Here is an 18,162-nt window from a genome sequence, read left to right as displayed (position 1 = left end):
AGCTAACGAATGGTCCCATGAAATCAATCCCCCACACATCACAAATGTCAATTTCCAAGATGGTGGTGAGGGGAGTTTCATTTTTCTTAGAAATTCCACCGGCCCTTTGACATTCACCACAACGCTTGACTAGATCACTTGCATCCTTGTAGAAAGTAGGCCAATAGAATCCACAACTCAATACTTTCTCCGCCGTTCTCGCTCCACCATGGTAACCACCATATGGTGAAGAGTGGCAAACCTCAAGAATTTCCACTTGTTCTTCCTCCGGCACACATCGTCGAATCAAACCATCGGTACAAATCCGGAAGAAATACGGTTCATCCCAATAATAGTCAAGGCAATCCTGTTTGAGCTTCTTCCTTTGGTTTGAAGAGAACTCATTTGGTACAATACCACTCACAAGATAATTTGCTAAGTCGGCGAACCATGGCATCTCGGTCATTGAAATCGCTAGAAGTTGCTCGTCGGGGAAGGAGTCATTAATCTCAAGGCCGTCATGTGGCCTCCCCTCCTTCTCCAAGCGAGACAAGTGGTCCGCCACTTGGTTTTCACTGCCTTTGTGGTCTTGGATTTCAAGATCGAACTTTTGCAATAAAAGCACCCATTGCATTAACCTCGCCTTTGAATCCTCTTTGCTCATTAAGTACTGAAGCGCCGCATGATTGGTGAGGACAATCACCTTTGTACCCATCAAGTACGGGCGGAACTTCTCCATAGCAAAGACAATAGAAAGGAGCTCTTTTTCGGTTACCGTGTAATTGACTTGGGCATCTTTCATGGTCTTACTATCATAGTAGACCAGATGGAAGATTTTGTTGATACGTTGCCCAAAAACTGCTCCGACCACCACATCACTTGCATCACACATGAGCTCAAAAGGCAAGCTCCAATTCGGTGCGGTGATAATAGGAGTAGTAGTCAATTTGAACTCGAGCAATTCGAATGCCTTCATGCAATCCTCATTGAAATGGAATTTGGCATCCTTCTCCAAAAGCTTACACAAAGGGTTCATCGCTTTGGAAAAATCCTTGATGAAACGGTGATAGAACCCCCCATAACCAATAAGCTCCTCACTTCCTTCACGGATGTAGGCGGTGGGAGTTTAGAAATCACCTCTATTTTGGCCTTGTTGAACTCAATACCATTCATTGAAATTTTGTGGCCAAGGACAATGCCTTCCTCGACCATGAAGTGAAACTTCTCCCAATTGAGCACCAAGTTTGTCTCCTCATATCTTGCCAAGATCGTATACAAGTTTTTCAAGTAATCATCAAAGGAATTCCCAACCACAGAAAAATCATCCATGAAGACCTCAAGAAAATCCTCCATCATATCGGTGAAGATAGCCATCATACACTGTTGAAAAGTTGATGGTGCATTACATAACCCAAATGGCATCCACGAGAATGCGAAAGTACCATAGGGACATGTGAAAGTAGTTTTCTCTTGGTCCTCCGGAGCAATAAGAATTTGGTTGTAGCCGGAATATCCATCAAAGAAAAAATAGAAAGCATGGTCGGCCAACCTATCAAGCCTTTGATCAAGGAATGAAAGTGGGAAATGATCTTTCCTTGTTGAGCATGCGATAGTCCATACACACTCTCCACCCGGTCACCGTTCTTGTAGGAATCAACTCGTTCTTGTCATTGGTGACCACATTCATGCCCCCTTTCTTTGGAACACATTGCAACGGAGAGGTCCACAAGCTATCGAAAATGGGGTAAAAAACCCCGGCATCCACCCACTTTATGATCTCCTTCTTCACCACCTCTTGCATTGCTTCTGTCACGCCCCGAACCTGGGTCAAGACAGGCACCCGGTGCCTCACCTATCCTTGCATACCAACTTGCAACTAAGGGACTCTGAACATATAATGTCATACTTTGGCCGTAGACACATTGAAAGACAATTTGCGAAGCAAAATATAAAATTGAACGGAAGCTAATGCGGACTAAACAACAATATAAAGCTGGGCCGACAAGGCTGGCATAACTACTATAGCTGACAAACCAACAAAATATACATACAAGGCCTACAAGCCCAACATACTGCACTAACTGACAGGATATGTCGATAAGCCTCTACTGATGGATGTATTATGATCGGAACAGGGTCCCGGCCTACCCATAACCTATATACATATATACATAAGATGTACACCAAACTCTAGACCCGGCAACTCCGAAGGACATGGAACTTACTGATAAAGCTGAACTCGGGCAACACCTACTGAGAAGGTCTACCTGTCTGTCTGTCTGAACCTGCACACATGAAATGCAGCATCCCTAGAAAAAGGACGTCAGTACAAAATAACGTACCGAGTATGCCAGGCAATAAAATAACTAAAAGCTGAAACTGAACTGATAATATAATAACTAAAAGTAACTGGGAGTCAAAGATGATCTGGAGATATACTTACCTGCTGATACCGACTCAACTCTCTCAATATAGTAAATAAAATAGATGTTCGGCCCTATAAGGCTCGGAACATGTAACTGCTCCACCGTAATAGGCTCACTCATAGGCGCTCGACCATACTAAGATATGTACCTCGGCCATGCTTGGCTCGATCATAGGCGCTCGGCCATAATAGGACCGGTATATAACTTACCATCTGATCAGAGGTTGCCCAATAGGGGCCTGCCCACCGATTATAGCTCGATGGTGGGAAAAATATTGTAATATATATATATATATATATACACACACACACACACCCTCCGCTCTCTAGACTGGAAGAAGACAATACTCAATTGAATATGAAGTCCCAATAAGGGAAAGTACTGTAACTTATGAGACTAGGATAATCTATAAAAATTCGGGAGTATGAACTTCTCTTTATGCCTCGTTATCAAACGCATGCAGTTAGAGATCATGCCAAAATGAAGGAAGGGATTAACCTTAACATACCTGAGTAGGAAAAAATTCTTATGATATTCTTTGGAAATATTGCACCGTACTCCCTTAGAATCGCAAAATCCCGTTGCTATTACGCAGTATAATTTCGTATGAAATTTTTTTGCTTAATATCGTTACCTTGCTGAATTTTTAATCCATCTCTCTTGATGAATTTGATCACAATATTGTATAACTTTTCTTGATGAAGCTATCCGACACTTTGAGGATGTAAATGTCTTCATTTTTGTGAATTAAAGAAGTCTTTTGATAACATTCTTTATCCCAAAGAGATAAGGTGCTCATCTCTTGAAGTGTTGCCACCTTGCAAGGTGATTCAAGAGTCACTTAATAGATTCCATGTGGCTGCCACATTGGGGAGTTAATTCTTATCCTATAATTATCCACATAATTCCTTAATCAATTTGTTAATTCCTCATTAACTAATAATTATCTAATTATCCATATAATTAAAAATTATCTCAAATTACTTAAAATACTACTCGCTTTTAATACACTTTATACACCTTACTATTATGGTCATGTAATACCTTGTATGGCACTAGTCCATAAATATCGAGTGCTATAGCTCGGACCGTATTTTATCCCAAATCGACAATCTTCAACGAAACTCATTTTCTTTGATTCGTTTACCCTTTAACCTTCACGGCATTTTACTTATCGCCTATTGTAAAATGCATAAATGCTTATAATCTCAAGATAATCTCATCCTCGAGTCTACGTCGATTATCTGAAGACGAAACTTTAACGTACGAAAACGCGAGATATAACAGCTTCATTTAGTCTTCTTTGATTTTCAACGGAGGGTTTGGCATCCTCCTACAAAATAATCTTGTGCATGCAAAAGGCGTGGCTTATACCCCGAATATCCGCCAATGTCCATCCGATAGCTTTCTTTCTCTTTTGTAGCACTACCAATGTGGAGTCTAACTGCACATTAGTCAAACAATAGGAAACAATAACCGGTAACATAGAACAAGGGCCAAGGAATTCATACCTGAGATATGGAGGCAATGGCTTCAACTCCAAAGTGGGAAGCTCCTCGATTGAGGGCTTTGCTGGAGGAGTCTTCCGGTTTTCAAGATATAAGGATAATTTGTTTTGTGGGGTTCATAAGTGTACGCCCATATGCCTTGCAATGCATTCACACATTCCACATAGCCATCCTTCTCATCCTCATCATGATTAAGAAATACGGCCTCCAAAGTATCATCAACATTCATCATGGCACTAGCATCATCAATAATCACCTCGGTCACTAAGTCCACAAACAAACAAACTTCATTGTTATTCGGTTGCCTCATAGATTTGCACACATGGAAAACTACCTTTTCATCACCCACCCGGAAGGTGAGCTCGCCGGCTTCCACATCAACAAGTTCCTTCCCCGTAGCAAGGAAAGGTCTGCCCAAAATAATAGGCACCTCATGTCCACTTCACAATCAAGAATTACAAAGTCCACCGGGAGGATGATCTTATCAACTCGAACCAACACATCATCAATAATACCCAATGGTCTCTTCATAGTACGATCCGTCATTTGTAGCCTCATAGAAGTGGGTCTTGGTTTCCCAATCCCCAACATTTTGAAAACCGAGTATGGCATCAAGTAAATACTCGCCCCTAGATCACAAAGAGCTTTGGCAAAGTCGGCGCTTCCAATGGTGCAAGGGATTGTGAAAGCGTAGGGATCTTCCAATTTAAGAGCCATTGAGTGCACAACTGCGCTCACTTAATGTGTCATCTTTATAGTCTCACAATGCATCGACCTCTTCTTTGTCACCAAATCCTTCATGAACTTTGCATATCCAGGCATTTGCTCCAAAGTCTCAACCAATGGCACATTAATAGATAAGCTCTTCATCATGTCAATGAACTTTTTGAATTGGTTATTGCCATTTTTCTTGGCAAGCCTTTGAGGGTATGGAGGAGGAGGCCTTGGCATTGGTTCCTTAGCCTTTGGCACTACCGGTTCCGGTATGTCAACAATATGTTCCCTAGATGGGTTCACTTCTTCTTGAGTCTCCTTCACATTTTCATCAATATCAATTCTCACTTCTTCATTTGCTTGCACTACATTGTTTGGAATCTCATCTTCTTGAATGACTTGTTAATCATCCCCAATTCCTCTTAGACTTGAGATGGTTGCATCCCCACCTTTTCCACTCCTTGTAGTCACGGCATGGCATGTCCCGTGTTGTTCCCACCCTTCGGGTTCACCACCGTGTCACTTGGTAGTGCCCCCTTAGGACGAGTGTTCAAAGCTTGCGAGATTTGCCCCAATTGAACTTCATTGAAGTGTTGTGAGAGGCTAGTTGAGCATCGGAGTCGGCATTCTTCTCCATCATTTGTTTAAACATGTTCTCAATTCGCCCCATCTCATTATTAGAAGAGCTAGGCCCATGAGACGGATAAAGAGGCGGGTTGCTTGGTTGTTCATACATTGGGGGCCTTTGAAGGCCCGACCCCCGATTCCCTTGGTTATTGTTCCAACCCCCTTGGTTGTTCCTTACCCAATATCCTTGATTGTTACCACTCCAATTGCCTTGATTGTTTTGATTGTTCCAATTACCTTGGTTGTTACCACCACTCCAATTGCCTTGGTGGTTTGAGTTCTAATTCCCTTGATTAACTTGAGATCGCTATTGGTATTGATTCGGTCCTTGAGAGTTGTTTCTTTGCCCTTGGAAGTTGTTCACATATTGCACTTCCTCCTTTTGTTCATTGTAGGATTCATCTTGGTCAAACCCACTATATTCTTGCACATATTGTTCCGCACGGTTTTGCACTTGTTAACCGATTTGCCTTCGCTTGTTCACCATCATATTTACTCCTTCCATTGCATTTACTTGCTTAGAACCTTGAACTTGTTGAAGTTGAGCTTTGGCTAATTGATTCATTGTAGTGGTCAACTCAGCAATTGCTTGCCCATGATCATGTAATTCTTTATGTAGGTGAATCATATTTGGATCACCTTGAGGAACATTTTCTCTACTTTGCCATGCCGATGAAGTATCCGCTATTTCATCTAAGATCTCACAAGCTTCTGCATATGGTGTTGTCATGAAATTTCCACCGGCAAGTTGGTTGACCACACATTGATTGGTAGTATTGATCCCCCTATAGAAAGTTATTAAATCATAGCCTCAGTGATGTTATTGTTCGGGCACTCTTTCACCATAGTACGGTACCTCTCCCATATCTCGTGCAAAGGCTCATTGGGTTCTTGCTTGAATGCTATAATCTCATTTCTAAGAGTAGCCATATGCCCATGAGAAAAGAACTTGGAAATAAATTTCTACGCCAATTCATCCCATGTATGGATGGAATGATTTGGCAATCTTTCTAACTAATCCAAGGCTTTCCCTTGTAGAGAGAAGGGAAATAACCTCAACCTTAGATCATCCTCGGAGACGTTGGTCTGTTTACTCCCCCAGCAACTGTCCACGAATCCTTTCAAGAGTTTGTATGCATTTTGATTCGGAGCCCCGGTGAAGAATCCCCATTGCTCTAGCAATGTGAGCATAACATTAGTGATTTGGAAGTTGCCCGCTCTAATGCGGGGCGGGACTATGGAACTTGCATATCCTTTATTTGGCAACACCCAGTATGGAGCTGCTCTTGGTGGAGGTGGGGGTGGAATGGGAATGTTGTCTTGAGGCGGCCGGCCTCGTCTATTTGCTTGAGGTTCAGGAGGAACCTCTTCAACTTGGTCATCTTCCACGTCCACATCCCCCAAAGGCATGTTTCTAAGAGGATCATTGTTGTTGACAACCATTGTTTCACCAAAAAGATTAGTAACACGGAAGGAAAAGAAGACAATTCACACATAAAACCAAATATATAGCTAAATCTGTTTTTTAGCTTTCCGGCAATGGCGCCAAAAATTGATCTCGCCCAAATCACACCTCAGTTTGGGATTGTGAAGCGGTCGATTGCAATAATAATACCCAACTAGGAGTCAGAATCGAATCCACAGGGAGCGTAGATGGGATTAGGTATATATTCGGACTAAGCGCGTAAAGTGTCTAAGATGCACTTCCACAAACTGTGTTTTGATTCTACTTCTAAATTATGCTACGGTTTGCAAATGTAAAGCTAGAGTAAAATATTTTTGGTGTTGTTTTTCAAGTATGTAAAAGATCTAGGGCTGTGACTTCCACCAAGGTGTTTGCCTAATGGGTTGTGGGCTTTAGAGCGGGTTTTGTTGGTCGAAGTGTATTATAGCAATCAACACGCAATTACCCACTCAATACCTCTCGGTAATAAATTGGTTTTGCCACATTTGGCTTTCACAAATACAAATGGGTAATGCACAAAACAGTTGATAGATGCTCAAGTCGGTTTTTACTATCTCTAGATTCAACCCTTTAATTGGGACTATCAATTTCTTGAGTTCATCCCAATTTCTTGTTAGCCAAGTTTTCCTAGACTAAGTCTCTCTTTCTCAAGTAGAGACTAAGTCAAATAGGCTTGAATCAATGTTTGCAACCATTAATTCTACAATTATAGCAAGAACTAGGCTAAATATTACACACCCAACCATAAACAATCCCTAAATCAAACACTTATTAGGTACCCACACTAGGGTTAGGTCAAAACCCTAGCTAGAAATTTAGCTACCCATAGTGGGTGATGAAAAAAATGAAGAAGAAAAGATGATTAAACTCATATTTAATGATAAATAGATGAAAATCCAATGTAAAATTGACAAGCTATGATAAAGTTTCCTAAAATAGTAAAGAAAAATAGCTACCAACTTTCATATATTCAAGACTTAACCTAATTTCGTGAAAGTAGTCTATTTAAACAAAGCTGGAATTTTCGGATAAAATTGCCCTTAAGGAGGTCCTGCGGCCGCACAATTCTGTGTGTTGTCCGCACTTTTCTTCAGCTCTTGACAGGAGTGGATTATGCCGTTGCACAATTCTGGATTGCGGTTGCATCTCTTGAGTTATGCGGTTCGCATAATTCTGGGTGCGGTCGCACATTTGATTTCTGCGGCCGCACAATTATAATGCGGTCTGCAGTTCTTGCTGGGCTTGAATTTGACATTCTTTGAACTTTGACTTTTGCGGCCGCACATTTATTGTGCGGTCTGCACTTTACACTAAAGCTCTGTTGAATTTTATTCTTGTTCTGCGGCCGCAGACAGAATTCTGTAGTGCGCACTTTAGCCCTTTTTGCTTGATTTTTGTCCTTGTTCAAAATCACTCCTTCTTGAGTTGAATTTCATCAATTTGGCTCATTTTCCAATACTCCTGCAAATAAGCATATTTCATCAGTTTTCGGAAATACCTTTAAGCATTTTTTAACTAAACCGAAAGTTTAAATGCATAAATAAGTAGTCAAAATCCCCACTTATCACTCCCCAACTCGTCTCAACACCTCGAACGGACCTATAAACCTTGGGCTCAACTTGCCCTTCTTTCTGAACCTCATGATCCTCTTCATCGGCGAGACCTTCAAGAGAATTTCTTGCCGACCATAAAAGATAAATCACGCGCCATCTGATTCGCGTAACTCTTCTGTCTAGACTGTGCTGTGTGAAGTCGCTCCTGAATCAACTTTACCTTTTCCAAGGCATCCTTCACCAAATTAGTACAATATAACTTAGCCTCGTTGGGATCAAATCATCCGATGGGAGAACGACATCGCCGACCATATAAAGCCTCATATGGATCCATCTCGATGCTGGACTAATAACTGTTGTTGTAAGCAAACTCAGCCAAAGGCAAGAATCGATCCCACTACCCTCCGAAATCAATCACACATGCTCTGAACATATCCTCCAAGATCTAAACTTTTTGATCCGACTGCCCGTTGATCTGCGGATGAAAGGTTGTGATGAGCTCTACCCGGGTCCCCAACTCACTCCGTACTGCCCTCCAGAAATGCGAAGTAAACTGAGGGCCTCTATATGATTTAATGGAGACAGGCACACCATGCAACTGAACAATCTCCTGAATATAAATATGGGCCAACCTCTCTAAAGAATACGTGGTTACAACCGGAATGAAGTGTGCCGACTTGGTCAACCTATCGACAATGACCCAAACTGCATCAATCTTCCGCAAGGTCCGTGACAACCCAACTACGAAGTCCGTAGTAATACGCTCCAGAACCAACAAGTGCGATCATCAAATTGGCAAGCCTTGATCTGCTCCAATAGTGAAGACTGAGCAACGGCGCATGCAAGAACTCGGCTGGGCTCTAAAATATCCAACTTCATAAGTCTGTTAGCCAAGGACTGAATGTCCGAAGCTAATGGCCTCTCCTCTGCTGAAATGAAGGCCAAACTACCCATACTCTCTGTCTTTCTACTCAAGACATCCACAACTACATTCGCCTTGCCCGGATGATAAAGGATGGTGATATCATAGTCTTTTAATAACTCAAGTCACCTGTGCTGACTCAAATTGAGATCCCTCTGCTTGAACAAGTGCTGCAAGCTGCGATGATCAGTGTAAACCTCACAGGATACCCCATAAAGATAATGCCTCCAGATCTTAAGAGGATGAACAATCGCGGCCAACTCCAAATCATGTACAGGGTAATTCTTCTCATGGGGCTTCAACTGACGTGAAGCATATGTAATAACTCACCCCTACTGCATCAATACACAACCCAAACCAACATGTGAAGCGTCGCAATACACAGTATACATCCCTGAACCAGAAGGCAACACCAATACTGGTGCTGAAGTCAATACAGTCTTGAGCTTCTGAAAGCTCTCCTCGCAATCATCGGATCATCGGAACGGAGCACCCTTATGGGTCAATCTAGTCAAACGTGTTGCAATAGATGAGAAGCCCTCCACAAACCGGCAATAATAACCTATTAACCATAAGAAGATCCTGATCTCAGTCGTTGTGGTAGGACGGGGCCAACTCTGAGCTGCCTCAATCTTCTTGGGATCAATCTTAATACCCTCGCCGGATACAACATGCCCCAAGAATGCTGTAAAATCTAGCCAAAACTCACACTTGGAGAACTTAGCATATAGCTTCTGTTCCCGCAAGGTCTGAAGTACCACTCTCAAATACTGCTCGTGCTCCTCCATGCTACGCGAGTAGATCAAAGTGTCATCAATGAAGACAATGACAAACGAATCAATATATGGATTGAACACCCTATTCATCAAATCCATAAATGTCATCGGGGCGTTAGTCAAATCGAAGGACGTTACTAGAAACTCATAATGGCCATATCTAGTCCAGAAAGCAGTCTTCGGAACATCCGAATCCTGAATCTTTAACTCATGGTACCCCGATCTCAAGTCAATTTTTGAGAACACCCTGGCACCCTGCAACTGGTCAAACAAGTCATCAATATGCAGCAACAGGTACTTGTTCTTGATGGTAACTTTGCTCAACTGGCGGTAATCAATGCACATCTGCATAGTCCCATCTTTCTTCTTCACAAATAACACTGGTGAACCCTAAGGCGATACACACGGTCTGGCGAACCCTTTTGCTAGCAACTCCTCAAGCTGCTCCTTCAACTCCTTCAACTCTTTCGGAGCCATGCGATACTGTGTGATAGATATAGGCAGGGTACCTGGATCCAAATCAATACATAAATCGATATCACGATCCGGTGGCATGCCTGGAAGATCAGAAGGAAACACATCGGAGAACTCCCGGGCCACGGGCACTGAATCAATCGCCAGAGTCTCTGTGGTAGTGTCTCGAACATAGGCTAGATAAGCCAAACAACCCTTCTCGACCATGTGTCGAGTCTTCAAAAAAGAAATAACCTAACTAGATGCACTAACAGATGCACCATTCCACTCCAATCTAGGCAACTCTGGCATCGCCAAGGTAACAGTCTTGGAATGGCAATCAAGGATGGCGTGATATGGAGACAACCAATCCATGCCCAGGATAATCTCGAAGTTGGTCATATCAAGCAGCAGAATATCTGCTCTAGTCTCATAACCACAGAATGTAACAACACAGGACCGATAGATCTGATCCACAACAACAGAATTTGGGCACATAAACAGGAGTACACAAGGACTCATACGGAACACCTAAGAAATGAGAAAACATAGATGAAACATATGAATATGTAGATGTTGGGTCAAATAGTACTGAAGCATCCCTACCGCAGATAGAAATAATACCAGTGATCACGGCATTTGAGGGCACTGCATCTAGTCTGGCCGAAAAGCATAGAACCTAGCTGGAGCGCCACCTATCTGGCCTCCACCCGATTGGCCTCCACCTCTAGGATGACCCCTACCGACCTGCCCTCCACCTCTGGCCGGCTAGATGGACGGTGGTGTAGTTGGTGCTATAATCATAGGTTGTTGACCCTGCTGCACTGCCTTGACTTGAAGCCTAGGGAAGAACCTCTGCATATGACTGAGATCTGAGGCGGTAGGAACTCTCTGGCATGGCACTGAAATAGGGTCGCATTGGAGCACCCCGAGGAGGTGGCGGTGCTCGATATATGGGCCTGCTAGACTGTCCCCTCACGAACTGACCCCTACCCACAACCGGGGCACCACTGAACTCTCTAGAATATCGAAACCGCTTATCCCTCGTCGCCTGCTCTCGGCTCCGCTAACGGACACCCTCGATCCTCCAAGCTATCTCTACAACTAGCCCATAAGAAGTCCCCATCTCCACCTCTCGAGCCATGGTGGCCTGGATACCTGAGTGCAACCCGGCAACAAACCTCTGCACTCTCTATGCATCGGTAGGAAGTATCATAAGTGCATGTCGAGACAACTCAAAGAATCTCGCCTCGTAGTCGGTCACCGACATCTGGCCCTGCTGAAGCTGCTCAAACTGAAACCTCAACTCTTCCCTTTGAGAAGGTGGAATATATCTATCCAAGAATAGGGGTGTGAACGGATCCAAAGTCATGGTAGGAGAACTTGCTGGTCTGCCGAGAAGATATGACTGACACCATCTACGGGCCCTGACCTCCAGCTAAAAGGTGGTAAAGTCCACCCCGTGGGACTCCAATAACCTCATGTTGTGCAGTCTATCCCTGTACCGATCAATAAAGTCCTGGGGGTCCTCATGTCGCTCACCTCCGAAGCCAGAAGGATGAATCCTGGTCCATCTATCCAATAGCTTATGTGGATCGCCGGCCGGTCCGGGCTCAGGTATAGCTGCTACAACTGGCTGAGCTCTGCCCACGGGTAGTGCGCCCGGGGTCTGATACACGACAGTTGCATGCCCAGGAGCCTGAGCGGTAGGGGTCTGTGCTCCCCTTACAGCCTGAGATATGGCTGGGTCTGGTGGAAATAGACCAGCTTGAGTCATAGAATCCATGAACCGCAGCATACAGCCCATGACCTCCTGGAATCCCGGTGCAGACATGAAATCCACCGAGGCTGGCCCTGCTACAGGCACCTTGCCCTACTTCTTAATAATAGGATCCTCTATTGGATCCACTGGTGGCATAGCTGGAGCAACTCTAGGACGTCCTCGTCCCCTACCATAGGCCGGAGCCCTCCCTCGGCCTCTAGCAATAGGGGGAGCAGCTCCTCTATGGTCTAGAACATCCGCTACACACGTTCTCACCATCTGTGAGAGAATAAATGAAAGATACTTAGTACCACACCAACTGCATGATAGGAGATGAATAAAGAGCAGTTTCCTAACATCATATAGCCTCTCGAAGATAAATACAGACGTCTCCACACCGATCCGCAAGACACTATTAGGCATGCTTATGACTTGTGAGACCTACGTGAACCTAGTGCTCTGATACCATGTTGTCGACCCAATTTTTTTATAGGTCGTGATGGCGCCCAACGCCGCCACTAGGCAAGACAACAGTGGACTAACCATGTGATTTCCTTTTCTTAATAAATTTTCAAGTATGTAAATTCCATTAGTTAAGAGATTAAGAAACAGCAGATTTGAATAAATAAAACAAAAGCAGTTGAGTGCAGTTATAACATTAGTAATAATCCAAAACCATAAAATCTGCTAGTGTGTGTGCCAAGACCTGGTGTCACAAGTATATGAGCATTAATAGATTATACAAACTATAGCTATTGTCTGAAATAAAAATAGACAAAAAATGAAAGCAAAGGAGAGACTCTAGGTGTTGCGTAATGGCTCAGGAAGTAGCTCACCACTAGGCCTCCGGGTAACGGGGATGCGCGTCGGTATGTCCACTAGATGCACTTGTCTCAAATCATGCACGGTTAGTGCAGAAGTGTAGCGTGAGTACATAGACAACATGTACCCAGTAAGTATCAAGCCTAACCTCTAAGAAGTAGTGACGAGGGGTCAATATCAACATTTACTATGGGCTAACAATAGTAGTACATAAGTGTCTAAATCAGCATGGGTTATATAGATGACAATAATAACTCATTAACAAGTAAGAAAAAATTATTCTTTCACACATGGAAGTTTTCAAATTAATTCAGTCATATATGATTTCAACTTCTCAAGCTATGAAATGATATCAAATATATATTTAAACTCCTAGTATTATCACGCACGATTATGCTGAGTTCGTACGGGCCGATCAAGAATAATGTGTACACTGTCGAGGGTCGACCGGCACGAACCATAGATGCATCTATCTACTGCCGAGGCATTCAGCCCGCTCTACAAGAAGAGAGGATACTTTATAAGCATATGACTTAAACGTTATTAAAGGCTAATACATAATGTAATACAAATTTCATTAACGGTCTTTCACAATTCCTCTAACAAGTTCTAATAAAATTTAGGCACTTTAATTAACAAGTAGGGTGCAAACATTTCAAATAATTCATGATTTGGGTCTTAAAACAACCCGGACATAAAGCATAAATAGTAGCTACGCACGGACTCTCATCACCTCATACGTACGTAGCCCCCACAATTAGGAGTAAACATTAATTTAAATTATCTATGGGGTAAATTTCCTCTTACAAGGTTAGACAAGAGACTTACCTCGTCTCAAAGCTCACTTTCCGGCCTCAAATTCACTCTAAAGCCTCAACTCGGTGCCGAACAATCCGAAACTAGTTAAATGTTGTATAAATCATAAAATATATGTTCAAAAGTTTATATTCTAACTGTTAGAGTGATTATCCAACCCCAATTGAAGGATTCCTAAAAGTCATCCCCGGGCCCACGTGCTCGGATTCCGAAACTTTTCGTGGTTAAACCCCATTTTTATCAAAACCTAGGTTTTTCATCTAAACCCATAATTTTCACAAATTTACATGTTAAAATCTATCCATAATCTATGTATTTAACTTACATTAGATAGAATTTACTTAGCTCCAAGTTGCTAGGTGAATACCCCTCTCAAGAAACTCAAAAATCGCCCAAAAGTGAGAGAAATGGTTTTGAAATGGCTTAAGTCCAGTAATAAATGAAGCTCACTGCCTCCAGGACTTCCGCTTTTGCGATTTCTTGGCTACATCTGCGAATAGGGCCTAGCAGATGCGGTCCTCCCCTCAGATGGTTTCCTCGCTTCTACGGCTAGCGGCTCGCCTCTACGAGACCACTTCTGCGGTGAGCACGCCGCACCTCTACCTTCCCCCGCTTCTGTGATTCCCGGGCAGCCTTTGCTTGGCTGCTTCTGCGGTTGCTGGCTCATTTCTGCGAGCTCGCACATGCGCCTGGCCTTCCGCTAGTGAGATTACACCAGAACTTGGATGCTTCAGCCATTTCCTCTAAGTCCAAAACTTGGTCCGCGCCTCGATTGATTAACACCCGAGGCCCCCGGGGTCCCGCCCAAACATACCAACAAGTTTGAAATCATAAAACAGACTCGCTTGTGCCCTCGAAATACATAAAACAACATCAAAACTAAGAATCACACCCCAAATCAAATTGAATCGACTTATGAACTTCGAGTTCTTCCAACTTACTCCGAACGCACTGAAACATACTTAAACTACTCGGAATGACACCAAATTTTGCGTGAAAGTCTTAAATCACCATACGAAACTATTCCCCGGCTCGGAATTCCAAACGGACCTCGATAACATCAAAACTTACTCCAAACTAAATTTAAAGAACTTTAAAACCCTCAAGGTGTCAACTATCCATATTAAGCGCCGAAATGCTCCCGGATCATCAAAAACCTGATCTGAATATACGCCCAAGTCCAAAATCATCATACAAACCTATTAGGACCATCAGATCCCAGTTCCGAGGTCGTTTACTCAAAATATTGACAAAAGTCAAACTTAGCTCTTTTAGCTATCTTTAAGGAACCAAGTGTTCGGATTTCAATCTGATTTACAGTTGAGTAAACGACCAAACAGTAAAATCACATACAGAGAGTCTTAACTAGGGAAACGGGGATCTAGTAAGTAAAATGATCGGTCAGGTCGTTACAGTTCTAGAGATTGAAATTCGATTTCGAGACTTCCGGGAGTTTGATAATGAATTATAGGAATGATTTGGAATGTTTGGTCTAATTTCATCAAGTCGTGATTGGGTTTTTAGCGTAAAACATGAGTTAATTATTTAATGAGTGAAATTGGTATCGCATTAAGCAAATGAGCTCCGAATTGAGTTTTAATTGAACGACTGGGTTCGTATTATTATTTGTGACTCAAAGAAACATGAATCGTCGAATTACGAGTTCGTATGAAGGAGTTAGAGCCTTTTTAGTGAAATAATAAATTGTTGTTGCAAGCAGGTTCTGGTGCGGACCTTTAGTGACGGATAATAGACTTTTAGTGACGGGAAATGGACTTTTAGCGACCAGAGTAGTGTTTTTATTGATCAATTTTGTTTTTTTAGCTCATTTTAACATTTTTGGGCAAAAGAACACGGCTTGGGGTGATTTTTCAAAGAAATTTCATGGTAAATCTTGAGGTAAGCCACTTGTGATTATGTTAGTCAATAATATTGAATTATCATCAAATATTCTAACTAGATTACATGTTTTTGAGGTGTAACTCGAGAATTTGGGCCTAGGGATTTAAAAATAAGATTTGAGATTTTAAAGGTCGAGTTGATGTCGGAATTTAATAAATTTGATATGGTTGGACTCGTGGTTGAATGAGTGTTCATATTTAGTAACTTTTATCGGGTTCCGAGACGTGGGCCCCACTGTTGATTTTTTCGGATTTATTTTGAAATTTAGCATTTTCATATGGAATTGATTCCTACACCTCGTGTTGATTGTATCAAATTATTTGTGACTAGATTCGAGGCGTTCAGATGCAGAACCGCGAAGAAAAGGCTTATTGGAATAACAAATTGCACGGTTTGAGATAAGTAACATTTCTAAACTTGGAGTGGAGGGTATGAATCCCTAAATTACGTGTTATATGAAGTGTTTGGAGGTGACGCACATGCTAGGTGACATGCGTGTGGGCATGCACCGTGGAAATTTGTGACGTAATTGATTCCGTAGAATTTTGGAAGGAGGGGGACACTGGGCGAGATCTATCAGCAGCGAATTCCCCATACCGTGGTCGTCCGTCTCCGGTTTGCCGGCCGATAAGATCTCTGAGATTGACCAGAATCTTGGCATTATCCATGTACTTTCATGTGTTAAAGAAATTGAGCTGAAAATCATGTTAAAAATCATGCTGAGGCTATATGCCGTTATTATTGAGACCACCAGAGATCATATTATTGTTGAATTATTTTTTTTAAATTATAATTTCATACTCAGTCATGTTCAGTCATTTCATATCATATCTCAGTCTCTGTTGCTAATTATTGATACATCATATTATTATTTTTGGGCTGATTTTCATGATATTTTGAGCCCGAGAGGCTGTAGAGATTGATGACTGAGTGAGGCCGAGGGCCTGATTGTGAGGATATTTATGGGATCGGGTTAAACGCCGTAGCAGGCCATAATGACTTTATGCACTTTATTATTATGGGATCGGGCTGCACGCCACAGCAGGCCATGTTGGCTTATTATAGCGCTTGGACTGAAGGTGCCCCTCCGGAGTCTACACCCCCCACAGTGAGCGCGGTGGATATTATATTTGGGATGGAGTTCCTGGGCATTGAGTTTCCATATATATTCACTTCTGGGATGGAGTTCCCTAGGCATGAAGTTGCCTTATTTATTTATATTTGGGATGGAGTTGCCTTATTTATTTATATTTGGGAAGCAGTTCCATGGACATGGAGTTGCCTCATTTATTTATATTTGGAATGGAGTTCCCTAGGCATGGAGTTGCCTTATTAATTTATATTTGGAATGGAGTCTCTGAGCTAGATTGGCCTTGTACAGTACTGCGTGACTGAATGTCAGTTATTATGTATATATATATTTGGGATGGATCTTCCTTGGGCTAGATTGGCCATATACAGTACTGTGAGATTAAGTACTCTGAGAGTGTGAGTACATGAGTTCATTATTGTGTTACATTGCATTAGACATGCATACTTGATATGTAGGCATAGAGAAATATTTTTCCTCATGCCATCTGATAATGGAATTTCTTATCTGTCGTTAAAGTTTTGAGAAAAATCACAGGTTTCAGACTTACTCATATTTTCGGTGACTTTCGGCAAAGTATTTGAGTTTTACTGTTATATTGAAAAGAAAATATTTATTTTCCAAAATTTTATACGAGCTGAGCATTTTATTATTGAGTTATTATTTGTGCTACTTTAAAGTATATGGTTATGAACTTTTGTTGGTTATTGGAGTTGGACTCTGACCCTTATCTGAACTCGTCACTACTTTCAACTTAAGGTTAGGTTTGTTACTTATTGAGTACATGGGGTCGGTTGTACTCATACTACACTTCTGCACCTTGTGTGCAAATTTTTGATGTTGATGTAGCTGCGTACGGCGGGAGCTGGATCTGAAGATGTACCTGTGTTCCAGTCATTGCTGCCTCTTGTTCATGGTAGCTTTAGAATTTTTAATATGTTCATGTATATTTCAGACAGATGACGTATTTTTATTCCACATCAGTTTTGTAAATTCTAATCTTAGAAGCTCATGATTTGTACTACCAGTCCTTGGGGAGTGTATTAGAGTCAGTTAAATATTAATTGAATCGGATTGTTTTCTTATTTGGCTTACCTAGCGGGTGAGGTTAGGTGCCATCACGGCTAGTTGAATTTTGGGTCGTGACAACTTCAGAAGCGATCTCTCCATGCAGAATGCTTCTTGTTGCATCCTGACGTTTAATTCTTCTTCAACTTGTGTAGATTTAGTAAGCTTCTTCTCAAGATCTAACTCTCTAACCAAAGACAACGGCAATCATAACATTAATCAACCATTAAATGACTTAATTTGCAGCTTAATTTCATAATTGGTTACTTTAGTAATTGT

This window comes from Nicotiana tabacum, chromosome 14 (assembly GCF_000715075.1).
Source record: "Nicotiana tabacum cultivar K326 chromosome 14, ASM71507v2, whole genome shotgun sequence".
Classification (NCBI taxonomy): Eukaryota; Viridiplantae; Streptophyta; class Magnoliopsida; order Solanales; family Solanaceae; genus Nicotiana; species Nicotiana tabacum.
The sequence above is the reverse complement of the archived record's forward strand: the minus strand, read 5'-3'. Positions refer to the sequence as shown.